This window comes from Zonotrichia albicollis, chromosome 1 (genome assembly GCF_047830755.1).
Source record: "Zonotrichia albicollis isolate bZonAlb1 chromosome 1, bZonAlb1.hap1, whole genome shotgun sequence".
Taxonomy (NCBI): Eukaryota; Metazoa; Chordata; class Aves; order Passeriformes; family Passerellidae; genus Zonotrichia; species Zonotrichia albicollis.
This window is the reverse complement of record NC_133819.1, coordinates 144628484-144647989: the sequence shown is the minus strand read 5'-3', so window position 1 is coordinate 144647989 and position 19506 is coordinate 144628484. Positions and strand designations below refer to the sequence as shown.

The window sequence follows — 19506 nt, the reverse complement described above, 5'->3', positions numbered from 1 at the left end:
CATGGTGACCTCCAGACATTGCTGAGCCCTCTCGTTACTGCCCAAGAGTCAAACAGGACAGCCACGCGGACATCAGGCAGCAGCATGTTCAGGTTCTCAGTGCTCTGCTGGGTGGTGGTCCTCACAGACTGTTCTATCCCACCATCCAGGTCCCCATCCTCTCAGGCCACAAAGCCCTTGTTGGCACAACCAACAATTCACACAGCCATATATCAAACAGCTTTCTATCACACAGGCAGTGTAAGTGTGAGGCAGAGGAGGGAAGGAGACCTTTATCACAGTCAAAATCTCCTCACAGCTCAGCCTACTTAAACCCAGCCACATTTGCACTGCTAAATTTGGGAGAGTATGAGAAGCATTCCCTCCTAATGGGAGGTGGAGGAGGGAGAGGCAGCTTCTGGCCTTCTTTAACTCCTGCCAAGTGCTCTGTAATTCAAAGTCCATGTCAGGGAAGCCACCCCTGGCTGCACAGCCATGGCCTAGACCCAGCAAACCTGGAGATCAGGGCCTTAGCCCCTTCCAGTCAGCATCTAAGCCTGCCTATTTGAAGAAAATAATTGAATCAGGCTTTAGAAAACAGCTCCCACGGAAATAGCAGGTATCCAGGAGGTATGTGGATGGAATTTTGGACACCTTCACACATCAGCTTCAGACAGTGAGTTTGAAGACCCTGCCCTGAAGGGATGCAGTGCTCAGCCTGGTACCAGCTAGCAGCAATCCTCACCTTCAAACTCATTTAGGAAGCTCTGAATGACTATTTTTGGGTGCAAAACAGATTAACTACTCAGGAAGGACAGCATCAATACCTGCAGCAAGAAGGGGTCATGATTCCAGAGAAGCATTGCCCTGACCTGCAGCACAGGCACCTATAAAGCTACCATCAGGCTTTGCTTTTGAGATCATAGGAACAATTAAACCTCTCTCTCCTTGTTGCTGGCAGGTACAGGAAGGAAACAAAGGTTACAGTAACCTTTCTGGACCTGTTCTCTATAAACACCATCAGCACCTGCACCCTTCTCCAGATGCCCAGAGAAATCTGCCCCTGGAAACACAATCCATGCAACATCTGGTGGGGGCAAATGTGCTGCTGCCCACACCCAACAAATAAACATTTTAATTAATCCCAGAGGGTGCCAAGTCCAGTGGTGTACATGGTGAGCCAGAAATTTTCCTCAATATCCACTGAGACATTCGAGGGAGCTTTTGAGGAATCCAGGCATGAGCCTGGGCAAGCGGCCGGAGACATTTCCCAAGCAATTCACACGCACACAAAAAAAAGAGAATTAAAAAAAAAAAAACCACACAACTAAAAAAGAACCAACCTAGGCTTGTTCTCGGCAGAAGTGGGCATCAAACGTTCTGACATCAAGAAAGATGATTAAAGACAGCTGAGGTGCAGGAAAGATTAAAAGAACTAAATATGCCCAACCTGGCTAAGCAATGAGTAAGAGGAGCGGTGATAAAAGACTCCAGGCATCTGAATGAAGGGAGTGGCGTGGCATTAAAGGACTGAATAAAATATCTTTCTGAGAAATGGATCCATCAACGATCTCTCAAGAGATAAGGCACAGCCTCATTTTTTAGGCATTTATATAAACCAGTCGCCAGAACTGAGGTTTTTGAGGAGAAATCCACATTGCCCCGAAGGGAACACACACCAAAGCTTTTTATCTTTTCCATGGGGTGCTGCAAACAAGGATCTCGAAGCCACCAGGGAGCACAGGAAACTTGGGATGGGGCAAGCATTTCATACCACCTCAGCCAAGAAGAAGAGATATGCCTTTTCACTGTAAAACTAAAATTTATAAACATACTTGATTCTTCACTTTTATTTTTATTCAGCAGCCCTAATCCATAATGTCTCAGGGTTAGGAAAAAAAAAAAAACAAAAACACCAACCTATTAAAAATGAACAGGTCTGGGGATCTAACAAGCACTAGATTTTTTTTTTCACCACAATAAAGGTACATGGCATGGTACCAAGGAAGCAAAAGCCTGGACTGAGCTGGGCAGTGGAGCTCCTGGCAACTGCCAGCCCAGCAGCTCTCTAGACACAGCCAGACACAGAACACACATGGGCAAAGCGACAAAATCCTGGGAAGTTTTTCAATACTTGGCTCTGATGAGATCATACGCTTCAGTCAAAGTATCCTCTGACCCTCTGAAACCCAGGGGCCTGATACACCTTATAAAGATCAGAAATGAGCCCTAAGGCCTGAGCAAACCACCCAGGAGGAGAGATAAACCTGTTATGCTGGCTTTGCCCCAAAAAGCCATGTAATGCACACCTCTGTGTGCATTACCTCACTATCAACCCTGTGAAGCCAAACCAGTGGATTTTGTGTCATTTCACACGATGTCCATATGAGCCATATGAGGGTCTTCTGGACATTTCCCTCTAGCACAGAGTGGTGCACCCTAGAGAAGGAGCTTGACCAGGCCAAAACTATTTACTGCATGCAGACATATGCACGGTGAGGTTTTTACCAACACCAGCTTATCAGTTCATCTGATGTGCCTGGGGACTGCAATTGACCCCAGAACACTCTTTCAGGGGCTTCTGCCCTGATACTGCTGATGCAACTCAGCCACCAGGGGTAGGACTTACAAAGCTCAGTGGTATCCCAGATTTGGGTACTTAGAGACTTCTTCCTCCCCAGCTGGGAAAAGCCAGAAGACATTTGTCAGTGGTGTAATTTTAAATTACTGTTAAATTCACACAATGGCCAAGTATCCTGTCCCAGCTGCCCCTGACCCCCCGACCTAGTGAGCTAAGGCAGGGTAGTTGAATCTAAGAGGAAACTAGATAGGAAAAAACACAAAAGGTGAGTAATTTTCTTCTAATTAATTCCCTAAACCAGTTCAGTGGGGCTCAGGCAAGTACTAGAAATCTTTCCCCTTTTGGCATGAGCAAGATCAGCTGAACTGCAACATGTGACTGCAATCCAAGGCAACCTTTGTTTGCAAGACCAAGACTGGATCTTTTTAATTTTATTTTTCCCCCCTTTCCCACAGCAACCTCTTAAGTCTGCAACTGCCTTTCTCCATGGGAACAGGAGATCCACCGTTAATTGACCAGTGAGTTTTATTGCAGAGTTGAAACAGGATGTTCAAAGAGGATTTTATTGTGGATTTTTTAATAAGTAGGACATTTTAGTAGGCAGTGTATCTTCTTGCTTTATGCTTGCTTGTTTCTTTGGGAGGCTGAAGTACAAAACCAGACTGCCAGATTCATTTTATATACTGAAGAAACATGATTTTGTTCTACCCAATTGTAAAAAGAGAACATAAAAAGACCCGTTCAAAGTGGAGGAAATTCTGCTCCTTATGTTTGGGATGAAAAGGGAAAATTAAAACATCTAAGATAGATTATTATACCTTCCATGAAACCTTCATCTTCCCACAGAATCAGCTGCTTCCATTACTGCAGCAACACTGATGCTGGAGATTACCTGGCTCGGGATACCACTGTTACAGAATTAAAGGTTTGCAGGCTGTATTTGGACAACTCCCTCCTTTCCTTTTGATGTTAATTTTGGGTATCCCTGCTCAGGCCATGACTGCAGTTTTACTCTGCTCTCATCATGCATTCAGACTGACAGCCAGACCTGGCAGCTCTCACAGCAGGTGTGGCAGGAGGGCACAGCCCCTCTCTGACCCACAACCCATCCTTCCAGGAATGACTTTGGAGTTTGGAAAAGGGAATGTAAAATTTTGACTTGTGCAATTCCCACTACAGGGAGTGGAGGTTATTTTTTCCCCATTCAGAGAGTTAATAAGAAACAACTCTCTCAAAACACAGATTAGTTTCTACTCAGAAGAGTGGGCTGGGGAGATAGTCCATGTGTTAAAAAGAAATGCAGAGAGCTCCCACAGGAAGAGCCGCAGGAGGAGCTGTGTGCTGGGAAGCAGCCAGTTCTCCATGTCCTTCCCAAGAAATACATTTCTCATCCTGACACATACATTTTGGTACACCCACTCCCACTCAGCAGAGCCTTTGCCGGCATCCATTTCCCTTGGATATTTTATAAATGCTTATCCAGAGCCTCCCATTCTCACTCTCTCATATGGCAGTAAATGCTATTCTATTTTTGCTCCAGTTTTGAAAAAGTGTGAGAGAGAAATGAGTGTTTTTCATGTTTCAGAAAGATGGGAACCTCTGTCTGAGCTGGCAGCAGCTTCTCTGCTGAGGGAGAGGGGAAGGATGCCCTTGCCCTATGCACAAAGCCCTTGGAGAGGGGATGGAGCAGGAGGTAAGTGCCTGGACTGCTGCTGGCAGTCTGGAAAGAGTTACTGCTAGGCTGGGGTGAAGAATGCAAGTGACGCAGCAGCATCCTGCAGGGAGAGAATGGAAAACGTAAAAAAAAAAAAAAAAAAGCCTTACAAAACCTCCAGCTCTTTGGCTGAGGTTCAGGATGACTACACTTTTACTGTAAGTGTTTAGTAACTCAGACTCACATAACCCTCTCTGCCCACTTGGGGCCACGAGATGCAGCTTAGAAGCTACAAGAAATGCTTCACACACACACACACACACACACACACAGCCAATCCCTGTCCAAGGGAGCACAAAAAGCCTTTAACAAATTACTCTGCGTTTCCCATTTAAGCAGAGCTCCATCACTATTTATTTAACAATTTTAAAGTGTTATTTTAGCCTTCCTGGTTTTTGTGTGTTGAGAGATTGTTCTTGGGACAGGAGCCAAAGTTGCTTAGAGCAACCCGGCAGCTGGAGAGGGAAGGAGAGGCAGGATAGAAGAGAGGAGGAAGAAGATGCCAGCAAGGCTTCACTGCGGTCACAGCAGCCCCCAGCCACATTGCTGGAGGGAGGTGAACAGAAAACTGGGAACAATGATGGGGGAAAAGAGCTGGGGTGGAGAGGTGTGTCTGCTCTGTTGAGGTTCTCTGCTTTCAGCACCCTGAGCAAGCGTGTGGGGAGATGAGCAGGTGAAAGCAAAGCTCTGGCAGTCCTGACACACCAGCACCCACCCCAGGAAGGTGCCACACAGCTCCCTGTGGGGGTACCATCAGGAGAGGTGCTGATCCTGCCTTACAGATGTTCTTACAGGAAAACTGACCAGAAGATGGGTGGCCTACCTGGTCACAAATGCTGTTTGGTATCCACCTGCTCAGAATGCCCTGCAGTACCAACAGCCCTGGACCAAATACATCAAGGTAAAAACAACATTAAACATTTCCTGTGGCTATCGGGTAAGTCCCACTCAGCCCTACATCCTCTTGCCATGACTGTACTTCCAGAATGGCTTCCAAGAACACCTCTTTGCATGAAATACTAGTCCTGTGAAGTCACCAAAGCCAAGATTTCATCCTTACACATAATTATATTCACCACTGTCATTAACATAATACATCTGTTCCTTGAAAGGGGATTTCTAGAGAAAGTTAGTTGTTATTAGTTTGTCTTCCTTAAAAATATTTTAAAAATCCTTTGTGCCAATGTCTTTGCAGTCCTTTTACCCTGTCCTCTGAAGTCCAGCAGTTGCTAGACTCTGCATTTCCTGGTTTAGAGCTGATGCTGTTGAGTCACCTGTACAGCACCGTGGGGTTTCAGGAATGCAGTTTGGAGCCTTCAGCGTCACCCAAACCACCAAAGATGGGTTTTCTGTGTGTCCCTGAGATGCCACTACAACTCTGCTGACCCTACTGAAGAGCTCTGCAGCTCCACTCTCAGCAGTCCTGCCACGCCAGCCCTGCCATCAGTCAGCCTCATGTGGTGGCCACCCCTTCATCTGATGATGTTATATGGAACTGTCTGGGGATTTGACTTCTTCCCAGAGTAAGCCTCAGCCTTTCAGTCTGAAAAAGGCAATGAATAGTAAACAACTTGTTCTCTTCTTCACTTTCTCTGTATCCATCTTAAGACAAATTACCATGCTTCTTTTATTCTTTAAGGAACCAAGATCAGCACAAGCCAGATTCAGTGACAAAATGTCAAACACGTCACAAGCAAACATAGCAAACTGCCTTTTTTTTCTTCTCTAGGGTATTTTAGCATTAACAAGACTGGAACTGAAGCCTAGATCTTCCTAGCAAGGCTCACATCTATATCCTCCAAGATCATGGACAAAGATGCTGTGCTTTGAGCTGTACAGAGATGCAGCAAGGCAAGGGAACCCTGCAAACCACAGGGGAAAGCTCTGCAGCCTACAAAAAATCAGCCAGGCATATCCTGTAGGTCTGCCTATCTGTGATCTTCCTCTTCAAGGCACTTCTTTCTATATCCTCCAGTGATTTCAAAACCCAGCACATACTGTTTAAGCTTTGATGCTCTGTGTTCTCATTATCAACCAACCAATACCGGAATATCCTTTCTTCTTGCAGTAAACCCCCTTTTTTTCCCTAGGGGTAGAGCTGGTTGGACAGAACAGACCAGGCATTTAGCATTTCATCATAAACCTAAGTATCAGCTTGAATCACCAAGGCTTGCATAGCTGCAGCACATTCCCATCAGCTGCAAACACCAGCCTGGTAGCATCCCAGCAGTTGCAGGGATATTTGGTTTAGCACCCACAGCAGAGGAGATCATCAGCTTACATCACAGCGGAGAGTGACCAATTTGTGGTCAACCAAACTACTTCCAAGAGCCAAAAAGCCAAGTGCAAAGCAGTAATGACAGGAATTTGGATTTAGAACATCAGGAGGCGTTGAGACACTCAGCCTCAGCAGGACTGACAGGGGCAGAAGCCATGCCAAAATCTGGATGCAAGGACTGCAGAAATGCTGGACCAGGAGGGAAGTCAAGCAGCCACCAAGCCCTGAACCCTCTCTTGGCTTGTCTTTGTGCTGCTCTCCAAGGCAACACCGGCACAGCCCTGCCAAGAGCAAGCAGGACTCTGCTGCAGTTCCCAGCAATGAGTATCACTTGCCCCACCACCCAGAAAGGGCTGCTGTGCTGCTAACAAAGAGGTTTCTAATGCTTTTTGGGTCAGCTCCAGCCTCACTCATTCTCCTTCACCACCACCACCAGGAGCTGGAACCCACACTCTGAGAAATGCCAGCCTACCCCACTGCTACCAGGCGTGACAGAGACGATGCACAGGAAGACCATGCCCAGAAAAGGAATTCCTGTAATGCAATTTTTGTCTAGTCCTGTCTTCAGACATGGAGAGACATTGTGTGCTCCTCACACCACCTTCCTGGATGTCTCAAATCTGCTGTGTTTCCTTCAAGTCTCAGCTCTAGCAGGGGCTCACAATCTCCAGTTCCTCTCCTTGCCCTCCTTCCTCCTGCATAACATCTGCTGTCTGCATGGCCATACTTTGAAATAAATTTGGAGGCACTTCAGCTTTTTTCTATACTGAATGAAATTCCTTGTCCCAGCTCACAGTGTGGACACAAGTTGTGACTACACAATTGACCACACAATGAGCTGCAGCACAGTCAGTACCAGGAGAGCAGAGATACTTAGCCCCAAAACTACTGCTGAAGACAGCATACCATCAAACCACAGCCTGACACCTGTGGGCTGGTGGTTTGGGGCTTTTTTCCCTGGGTTTAACATATGCAAATCTTCCAGCTATTCCTTGTAAGTAAATTTTCCCAAACAGAAGTTTCATCTTCCCAAGCTGCCTGCTTTCATATTTAAAATAGAGGGGCTGAGACTGGATGTTGTGTTTCAAACAGGGTTTTTATAGGACAAATTATTACCTTTGCCATTTTTGTCTGGGCTATTCAAAATCTACCTGTCTTCTAACAGCATCTGACTGCAATTCACAACAAGCCTGAGATTCACTGCAGCTCACAGATTCCTTTCTGTAGTTAACCTGCTCATTTTGAGAGCTACTGCTCATTTTGGGTACGTGCATCCGTTTTCCAAGAGTGCTGCTTTGCACTTGTCTTTATTAAATTTATTTTTCGTATCTTTAAATACCCTTGCAGCTCATTAAGGCAACTGTAAGGGAAGATGTTATGACCTGAAGTACCTGCAATGTCCCTGTTTGCATTTCATCTCCTGTATCATCTGCAATCTACCATATGATCTGCTACTGACCCTGCAAATGACTTCCAATCCAGCACAGAACTATTTCTTTTAGCTTCTTAAATACCAACTTACAATGATTTCATCTTCAACACATTTCCCAAGTTTGTTTACTGAGCTGTTGGGATTTCCTCAAGAACCACTCTACAGCTTTCTGAACTTCTTTGGTAAAGTCACTAAAATACCAGACCTGGTATGAGACTGCCTAGCAGTTCTGCAGGCTCTCCATCCTTCAGGAGAACTTGGAGGTATCACAGCTAAGGGCTGGCAACTCAAGACAATATGAGTTCTAAAATTTCTTGACATTTTCTTTGAAGTCAGCTCAAGCAAATCATCCATTCTCCATTTAGGATCAGCATCACAGTGTTTCAAGTCTTACCTACCCAGCTCTCTGTTGCTATTTCCTGCGGCTGAGCTAAGATTTCAGGGCTGCAGGCACTTACAAAGAAAAGCTCATGCCCAATGGGTTAAGAGTTGTTATTTTCATTAACTTTAAATCATAAATATAATTTCCACTTGAAAAGAGAACACTTCATTTAACAGACACAGTGGCTCTGATGGGTAATGAAGGGTTTTGAAGGAAATTAAAAAATGGGAAGCAAGGGGGAAAAGAAAAATAACGCTTCCAGAAAGTTTTCCGAAGGAAATGAGTAACCACTTGTTATTAAATGATAAATCACGGTCCTTAGGAAGTGCCATTGTCTGTGGTCTATTTTTAATGAGAAAATACCCATCACTGGCACAAGGGCTATATGGGACATGTCTGCGGACAGTGGGAGTGTGCACTGGGAGGTATCATCTCACTGCTGCTATTCCCATCACTTATCAGCAACAAAAACAGGATTAAAAGAACATGGCTTAGAGGAAAAGAAAAATGCATCCAGGGCAACAAACAAGGGCTACTGTTCTCCATGGATGGAAGACAGGAGGAAACACTAGAGAACAAGGCGAGGCTGAGTGTAGTCTTAGGCTTTGCTTATTTTCCATGTGTGAGGGATGCACATGAAGCCACCAGGAAGCAAATCTGTGCTGACCCAAATGTCTCTGTGGGGGCTTAGGTGCACTAGCATCCTCTTTGTCCTCAGGATGGGGAGACATTAGGCACACAGCCACAAGAAACCTCTAGGCCTCTTTTCCCCAGGGTTTGCCACTAACACGGAGTTTTCAGGGAAGCACCTGATGCTGCAGCACTACTGAAGCTGAACGCTTCAAAGGTGTAATTAACCTGATTTTATGCTGATAAATAAGTCCTAGATTCCAGTGGCAAAGTGACCCCCAGCTGGGAATATGCACACTGTCAATGGAAGGGAAGCAAAAGACAGCAGAGTTGGCTGAAGGCTCAGGTATAAGCACAGCCTCAAAAGCAAATCAGAGTGGCCCAGACCCGGCCACCAGGCAGCAAGACTCCCTGCACACTGCTGAAGAGACCATTTTTGCCATCTTATGCCAAGCCCAACTCTCCCAAGTCCCAGCCAAGCACTGCCAAGCCTGAGCCATGGGGTTCAGCTGCAGCCCAGGCTCCCCTGCACTCAATGCATTCTGTCCCAACACCACACACCCCCACAAACTTCCCAGACTGCAACAGAAGCAAGCAGAAACCGGTGGCCAATGTGCTGAAATACCATGCGCTATGCCTCATTTTACCATGAGGGTGACCAAGCTTGCTCAGGAAGATTGTGGAGTCCCCATCTGTGGAGACATGCAAAAGCCATCTGGACATGGTCCTGGGCAAATGGCTGTAGCTACCTAGCACCTGCACAGGTCCCTGCCAGCTGCAACCATCCTGTGACTTTTCAATTGCAAAGCCAACTGCATAGCAATCCTTTGCTTTCACTGACCCACAAAAAGACTGTAATTATTCAGTTTCTCAACTATTTCTGACATTATTTCCACAGATGAAGTTTAAACCTTTTTTCCTCTTTTCTTTTTAAAAGGAATGTAACCCCACAGCTCACAGAAGATTATAAAACATGCACACGCACATCACTCTTCTAAAACAGCATTTAAAAGTGTTTGTTTGATTTTTTTTTCCCTGCCACCCATAAACCACCACCCTGCTGGTCTCATTCATTGTGTGGCATTTTGCAACGAGGCGTAAAAATGGTATTAATCATAGCGCTGAAAAAACACAAACTTCTTCTCTGAGGTTTGAAATAACCATTTGGAAGAAAAACTTCCAGGAGCCAGAAGGACTGACAGGGCTGGAGACTGAAGTCCTTGTTTTCAAAGGCCAAGTGTATCCCAATATATCCCTTGGACAGTTGCCCCAAGCCAGAGTTATAATACTTTATTCTTCAGTTCAAGTAGCAAGAAGGAGATTTGGTACAAAATCAGTACAAATACCTAAAGGGAATAGGGAGGAAAATGTGTGGTAAATCTAATTGGAGGCCTGAGCTCAAACTACAGCTTTGGGGAAAGTATCTGAAGCCTCAGCTGCCTCTCATCTCCAGGATGTTGCAGCCAGAAGGACCAAATAAGGGTACCCACCTCTCACAGGCAGCACCTGAGCATCACAGACAGTGTGCTGGCACTCGCCCATGGCACAGTGTTGCTTCAACCACAGGCAGAAGCACAGAGATTGGTAAAGGCTATGCCAAAAAATAAAAATCATTATCATCTTTATGTTTTCTGGCCAAACACCACTGGAGAAAATTACCTTCTACATAAATCAAGTTCTTTGTCCACCTCTGTGAATTCGGTACTTCTCACAGAAGGGGAGCTTCTGTCAAAGATGGTGTCAGAAAAAAACATGAAGCTCTTTTTTAAGATAGATGCTTTAGCAGATATTTGCCAAAGGCTTTGGAATCCCTCTGCTTCACTGCTGAAACATTAATAATTTAAACACCTTCTTTTAAATTAGGAAGGGCACTAAAAGAAACTATTGAAAGGGAAAAACCATCAAGCTTGCCACCACCTCCAACTCAAATACTGACATTTTCTCTCAAACCTCAAAAGTAGTTTCAACAACCTGACAAATGAGAAATTTACATTTTTCTTACCTGTCCTTCCCTCACATTTTCTCCTCTGCCATTAACCTTCCAGGCAAAGCAGTTGGCCACAAGGACAGGGCACTCCAATCATCCTGGTACAAAAAGACCCAGGATGTAATCAGGGGCAGGGGTGGTGCAAACAGTTGTAAAATGTTTCACAGGACATGGCAAACATTTCGTGTTTACTGTTATATTAGTGGGATGGGATGGGATGGGATAGTTGAAAGAGACCTACAACCTTCATCTAGTTCAACTGCAAGTACTTTGTGTTAGAAGAGCAAGACAGGGGGAGAGAGAAAATAATCAATTATTTTCTCTTCTTTTTAAACAGTAACCCCAGACTCTTGTGCATGGTGAAGAGCCCTGCTTATTCAAAGCCTGTATGCCCCTGCCTGTCTCACCAATGCCTTTCTTATCATCACATTTTGTTCTTTTCTATTCTTTAAAGAGCTTTGCAATTTGAAAAAAAAAAAAAAAGTGTATTATCTCCATATTTAAGAGAAAAAAAGAAGGCTGGCAGAGAAAGGTCTATCTCACTATCAAGGTTTTTGCAAGAGCAGGAACAATGTGGCAGCCCAAGATCCATGGTATCCCCCAACAGGGACCACCTCCTTTGGCAGCAGCTGGCCCAGGCACAAACCTCTGTCCTGCTATCAAGGTGGCCAGAAAAAAGCACACACTTGGAGACACATCCCCCCTCTCCCATGCAGATGTATGAACTTCTGATGACCAGTCCAGATTTGAAAAGATGTGTACTGCCAGGGTGCACCATCCATTTACTCCATGCAATGTCTTCTCTTGAAGAAAACCTCTTTGATTTGAGTCCCCAGTGCAGCCATGTAAGCACTGGAAAAATGCAACCTTATGCCTCTCCAAAGGATGCTTAACACATCCTCTTCCTCAGGGGGGGAAAAAAGGAGGATTAGCTATTCAAAACCAACATGCCAGGCAATCTGGTGACCAAGTGCCTCCCTCCGATAGCTTTTCCAGACAGTAATGAACTTTAAACCATTTTTTGTCTCCAACTCCCAGCAGCTCCTAAACAGTGTGAGCTAAATATTTATAGAAGAATCACTGTTTGTTTAAGTTTCAATCCATACTCCCTGAAGTCCAATACGCCCAGATCCTGAAATGACAGCTGATTACAGAAGAGCCTGAAAACACCACAGAGGGGACACTGAGACTTACCAGATCTTTCATCTGGACACTTTCTCTACTGGTTGTTTTGGGGAGCCTTTCCCAGCTTCTTTCAAAAGAAGAGGAACTGCAGCTCTTGCCAGCCAAGATCCATGTTTCATTAGACACTTTGGCACAGCCCTGCTCAATGACACAGAGGTTTTGGGGGGCCCCCACTGGGCTCCAGAGCATATGGATTGCTGCTGGAAAGGCAATGGGAGCACCCAACCTGCTGAGCAGCATGCACCAAGGCAAGGCAAGAACCCTCCAACAGCAGTGCCAGAGCTGGGGCACAGGCAACATCTGTCACTTCAGCTGAACAAGTTCTACCCCGACTCATCTCTTCTAGACTCAGCAACAGCTTTTCCAATTTACCATGGTGTCCACTCCAGTTGAACAAAACAGTCCTCCCATACCTTACAAAAGAACTAAGGATAGCCACACTTTCTGCCTAACTGGACAGCCTGTCAGAAGTTGAAAAGACACCTGTATGAGCTGACACACTACTGCTATAGGCTAGCCAAGTCCAACTAGTCAGCTGCTCACCTATGCTGTTACACAGTTTCATGGGTGAGGCAAGAAGAAAATAAAACTGTGCCTCATCCCCTGTAATTGTGTGTGACCAGAATTGTCCTTTTGGCATGTAACTGGGGACTCAACGCCACAAAGGAGATGCAAGGCTACCAAGCAGGCACAGCTCTACAACAACACTTCCCACCCTGCAGACCTCAGTGTCCAGCCTGAGGTCTGGAGACACAGCAGAGAGCCGGGAGACAACACCCAAGCAAACACACTCCCAATGACCACCCAAGGTTGGTAATTCCCTTTTTTTTATGGTTTCACATACAAGCTCCTGCATGAAGAACAGAGCAGAAAGTGCTCATTCCCCTCAGATGGGTGAGAGTTGGGATGTGTTTGCTAAAGTCCAGCAACCTTAAACCAGCATCTGCTTTGAACAGCCCCTTGAATGACTGTATGTTGATGAAGAACTCAAAACCTCCACTGACAGCTGCTCCTGTGTCTATCCCATCAAGAGGAATTCTTCCACTGCAGCAAGATGGGACTCAGCAAAGTTGCTCCATCCAGGGTTCTCCAAGGGATAGCAAAACTCCTTCCACAGGGTGCTTAAAGGCACTTAGCCCCAGTAAAATAGAGAATATGGTGTTTCAAGCAAGAGGATAACTTTTGTCATCAAGTGGATCTCAAGGACAGGTTTGCACTCTCATTACTCACCTTCCAGCATGAAGGCCCATGCATGGATGAAGGACCAATCATGAAAATGTCCATGCCAATGCCATGCATGCATCACAGCCCATATCCACTCTCACACGTATTTTCTATGCACACACACGTGGAAAGTGCCATAAAGCTCCTGATGTGTCACATGCATGGGAATATGCAGGAGTTCACATGAAGGAAAGAGTACAGAGGCCCACCACAAGCCAGCCATACTGGCAGACAAGACCAAAGAGGAGACTGCAACAAGAAAGCTGGAAATAATGACAAGCATTCTCATCAGTAAAACTGCAATTACCCAGCCAGCACAGCCTTGCATCTCTGTAGGGCAAGCAAATCTACTTATTAGAGAGATGCCTCTACTGTGAACTGACTTTTAGAGAAAGGGGAGGAACTGCCCCAGTTTTTCCATGTTTGATTTCTCTGACTCTCATTCCCCATTACTGAGGAATCACCACACACATCACCATGGCTGCTGGGTCCACTGGAGCCAGCCATGGCTGGGGGGTTGAAGGCACAAGCCTGCAAACAAGGAGCCTTCAAAACTGCAGCTGGTTTCCTCCAGCACCATCCACACATTCAGCACCATGGAGTTGGCTTTACTGATGCTTCATGGAAGAATATTTTACTAGGGCATAGAAGAGAGACACTTTCCTATTTTAATTTACCTGGCCCTAAAAAAGAAAAATAAAGGAGAAAATGAAGAAGAAATACAGCCCCCCTCTTTCCCTTTTTACATAAATATTGGATCTGAGCAGTTTATGCTCCTAAGAAGTTAAAAATAGGAAATAACATCAAGTCTGTGTGCTGCATCTTTTATCAAAGCCCTTTATAAACATCAAAACCAGCTCCTCTGCACTCTTTTATACTTTTCCTGCTGTCACTCACAATTCATAAAAGGGGTCTACAGAGATACAAAGGGTAAGGCACTTTCCAGTACTGTCACTGAGAGTCTGGGACAAAAAAACAGCTTTTCCTCAAAGCTCTGAAATCTAAGAGCAATTTTATGACATAATGTCACTTTTAGCACAAGAGATGAATAATAGATATTCAAAACATAATAACACTTTCATAAGTAAACAATGCTTTGCAGTGTCAAAGCTTTTCAGCAGCAGTGTCAAGCCTTTGCAGAAAGATCAACAGTGCAATCACTGGGAAGCAAACACTGCAAGAACACACACATGTTTAACCAAAAGGCAGAGTCTCTCTGGCCAAACTCCATCTGCCTTCTCTAGAGACACACATCCAGATCTCTCTACAAAAAAAAGGGAGGTAGAGAGATTAACAAGGTGACCCAGAAGCCCCTTACACATAAACTCGACTTTGACCTTGCCATCTCAGAGAGACAAGTGATAAATGCAAGCCTCCTCCCCACCTGAAAGATGAGCAGGCTTACACTCACCTATATTCAACAGATACGAGCATTAATTAACTCTAACATTAAAAAAACACATCTGAAAGATGATAGGTGCTAGAATATTCATGACTCTCACCAGCCTGTTTATATAACTGGATATGAAGCAAATCCTCCATGTAAACCATGGCAAACCTGACAGCACGATTTACCTGTTCAGCATCTTTTCCACAGAAGGCAAATTCCATAACTTGTGGTCACCACTAATTTTTCTTCCTGCCCTGAACATAAGAATTCGTAGGGAGGAAATGATAAACCCATGATAAAAAAATTCCAGTGAACTGTCAGCATTATCCTAACCAAAAAAGAATTTCCTCCTTAGTCATCCACAGGCAGGGTAAGCCAGCTCCCCCATGAACTACAGAAGAGCAGGGGAAAAGTGCTTATCTGGGAAATTACTTCTCTCCCTAGTACCTTGGTACTTAATTTTTAAGCAAGGCAAAGGTCAAATGAAAACCACCTGATGGTGATGCAAATGGAGCCCTGGATAAAACTGCACAGGGGCCACCACAAAGAGCTGCTTTGTGCAAAAAGCTTAATGAAAGCCAAGAGATAGTGCCAGTGAGGAGGATGATGGCAATCCCACATCTATGCGCCACAAGAATGCTGCCAGTGGCAGGAGGGCATATCCAAGCTGTGGAGGGGGCCAAGCCAGGGCAGTGTGGGGTGTCCAGATCACTCAGCTCCCCAGGGAATGCCCCCAGCCAGGCAAACTGGGCTGCTGAACCTGACCTGAGGATACACTTCTAATCAGGATAGTAAGAGATCCACCTTCCAGAGGCACCACGGCTGCAATGCAGCTGTGCCTCATCCCTCAAGCTGTCTACAATAATAGTTATAAATATAGGGACTTTGGTTTTTTGCACACACTCAGGCCCTGTTTCTGCTGCTGAAGCCCCAGGTCTCTAATCTGACCTCCTGATTTTGACACTGCAAAAATAAAGAGGAGGCAGCCTATTGATGGTACCCTGCAAAAGTAGAGCCAGCAAAATCACAGGATACCCAAAACACTGCCAGGGTAGGAGGCTGGGATTGATCTCAGCTCAGAAAACACCCTGAGAATAAAATATTGCCCAAAATGATATTTTGTGTTTCTGAACTGGGCACCACACTGCAGGACAGGAAGATTAGGTAGAAGCCCTCCTATGATGGCAGACTGGTCCCATAGCAGCCATTCCTGGTCAGCAGTTTTTGTCTGCTGCCCTATGTAAGCAACCAAACCAGCTTGGAAATTATTAAAGCTTAATCAGAAACTCTTCAGATCATGTCCCATTCACAGAGGGAACAGTGCAAATCCTGCCACGTTCACCAAGAGCCCCTCCAAGGGCCTCTCACAGCCCTGGGATGCCAGCCAGCTTTGGAGGCTTTACATTTTCGTGGCATGAGACAAATTTTGCTCAGAGTTCCTCAATGCTAATCCTCATAACACTGCCCAGCAGCTGGGAGCACCAGAAAACAGCCTGTCAGCACCTCCAGTTCTGCACAGAGCCCCTCAAAGCAACACAAAGGATTCAGAAGACAAGCAGACACCTCTTGCTTTCTTGCTGGCATTAACAATATGTTTTGTGTTAGGTCACTGCTTCTTTGCAACCTGAAGAGCACAGTAAGTCAAGAGACAGCTCAGTGTTTACTGTGCACAGTAAGTCAGTACCGGCAGATGCAGGTGCTTGTGGAAAAGCAAAGATCACACATAGAGAAATATTTTTATTCTGAAAGTAATGATTGGGATGCTTTGGTTAATACAACATTCCAAGAAAGGTCTTAAAGTCATCAATAGAGGATCATTAAAGTCATACTAGGAGGATTATTCCAGATCTTTAAAAATAATGAATATTTATTTACTTATATGAATAAACAGAAATATGGCCTAATGTATCCCCAATTACCTGCCCTGCTGTAAGAGCACAAAGTTTGGGCACAAATGGCATTCATTAATAGGTGCCCCAAAGGAGGGACAGCCCTTAAGGAGAGAAAATGCACACTTGAAAAGTGGTTGATCTTTTTAGCATAAACTAAGGACTGACATACACCTTTAATTTGCTTTGCTCGTGTTGACTTTCACTGCTGCACGATGAGCAAAGTCAGCCTGTGCAGGATGACACAGGTGAATCAACATCCTTCACCCTGGGCACGCTCTCCTCCAAACTCCCCATGCAGGACAGGGGAAGAAAGATCAAAGCAACATTTCAGCATTGCCAGCTTCAGCACTTTCCTTGAGCAAAAGAAGATGTGAATCCAAAGATTCAGCTGTAAATATTTTAAAAGCGGCAAATGGACTTTTGGCAGCCAAAATAAGAATGTTTAAAAGCACTAGCATTTGCTGCCCCCACCCCTCACAAATCCAGCCTGCTGAAGTGGTAAGCAAGGTTGCCCACAAACTGAAAACTGAAACTAGTTTCAGACCCAATTCCAAAAAACCTGGAAGTAATTTTAGAAGCAGGAAACCATCAAGCAAGAGACAGCACCTGTAGATTAAAACCTCTTCCTCTGTCAGGCTTTGACACATTTGACTCAGAAAACCATAAAGTAAGACTCCCTTAAAAAAGCCTCATTGTCAAAATTTTTTATAGCTTTTGAGGTTATATTTTATCCTTAAACCAATAAATACTTGCAATTCCTTAATTTGCTGCCAGCTGGGGAGAGATTTAAAAACTTCTGCAAACCTGCAATTTCAGTGCTGGTCTGTGCTGGGCACTGAAAAATTCCACAGGGGTGAGAGTGAGAGGGGTTAGTCATGACAAGAACATCCCTGCAATGTGCCAGGGCTGCTTTTCACTGTCATCCAACCATCCTTAATACTGACTTAGACCATCAATGATTTTTATAATCAGTTGTGTGCTTTTGAAACACATACCCACATACATAACCCTCTCAGGCAGCCAAATAGAAGCTTTCTGTATTTTCTAAATTATTATTAATAACATGCATCTGTGTACAGACCAACCCCCTAAAGGACATTTTGATCCAAGGATCCACAACCTGACTCAAAGCAAATCTTTGCTACTTTACCAGCAAATATCTTGAATGCTAATGTAGTTCATCTTTTAATTAGCACCTAGGGATGCAGCCAGCAGCCCCCTGCCTGGATGCTCAAGCTGACCAACAGCAAAGCCTTAAACTGCTTACCCTCTGAAGCTGCCCCACATCTGTGCAGGGCGAGACCTGCTCGGAAGAAAACCTGAGATGATTTTTCCTCCCTGTAAAGGACAGCGCACATTTACTACTGAAACATCATTCCTGGCCAAGCTCTGATTCCTGGGCCATCCCAGGTAGCCCAGATGTGCCAGGTGCCTGACTGAGTGTAACTGGGGAGTCACCCTGCAAGGGGCCATGCAGAACACAAAATTCAGGGTACATCCACCATGGCTTTTCTCCCTGCTCGCTGTCAGTGCTGACCCTACAATGAAAGGTCAAGCACCCTGGGGCTGCTCTGGGTTATCCAGGTCACAGGCAGGTTTTGTTCAGTGTCCAGAAGCACCAAAGGGCCTGGCAGCACCAGAGCAGAGCAACTGATACCCCATTTGCTCCCAGTTACTTAAAAAAGATAAAGCTCATTCCACTGCAATATGCTGCTGACAAAAGACCCTTTCACATCTTACAGCAACAAGAGGAGATTTGGTTTGAAATGTCTTTGTCAATCAGCTGACCACAAAAAAAAAATTAAATTATCAATGGTGCTTGCTTTAATTGTAGATAAAAAGAACAACTGCAAGTCATCTGTTTTTCTCAGGTGCTTTAGAAGTTGTTAGGAGCTAGTTAATGAAACACTAGGGACTTCAGTGATGGGGAAAGCTGTTAACTCAGGTTAAGGAAGGAAAACCATGTGCAAATGAAGAGCTGGTTCCAGGGGATGTCTCTGCAGCAGAGCAGAGTCCATGCAAGCACACAGAAGGGTCTGCCCTGCTGGGCTGAGCTCCAGGCAGTGCTGCTGGAGAAGGCTCTGCCCTGGCACATGACCACACTGCAGGGATGAGCATGGACCATCCCCACCAGCCTGGCAGGATGCTGTTTCCACCTCCAAATCCCTGCTGTTAGCTCCAGCCTCTCTTACAAGCACAGCAAGCACTTGACTTTGCTCATTGATAAAGCAAAGAACATCTTTATCCCCAATCTCTGTCTACCATCTCCATCCGGCCTACGAGTCACAGTCAAACTGAAGAGTGAGGCAACTGATTATGTTTCCCACTGAACATGATCTATCCACCCTACCCCTCTCATTTCCTTCCTTTGATGCAAAATTTTGCTTACAATGCAAGATTAAACTTTTAATGCCTCACAAATGCTGAGGGGAATGCAGAATAAATGTACATCAAAGCATTTTTAGCCCTTTTCCTTCAGCACCTCCTCTTTGTATGGTGAAAATAAAATTTAGAGACAAAAAGCAAATTTTTTATCTACCCTGTAAGAAGAAGAGATCTGTTCAACACACCAGCACACCTGAGCATTTGACCAAAACAGCACAAGTGCCAAAGAGAATGATTTTCACAGCAAAATGATACCCACAGAAACCAAAACAATAATTCTCTGCTAGAAAGAATGGGCAAAAAAATTTCACCTTCACAAAAACATCTGATTCATTGTAAATGACTCATACAATGCAAATTTGGTTGTTAACACTAGTGCTGTTGAGTTATACACGTCTATATGGAATAGGAATAGTTTAATTTTAGAGCTAAAAGCATCTCATTTTT

General features: G+C 44.9%; 1 long non-coding RNA gene across 1 annotated transcript in view; it reads right to left on the bottom strand.

Annotated features, from left to right (window-relative positions):
• The window catches only part of LOC102075101 (uncharacterized), a 124386-nt gene that overhangs the window by 66252 nt on the left and 38628 nt on the right, over positions 1-19506 (bottom strand). The window lies entirely within an intron of this gene.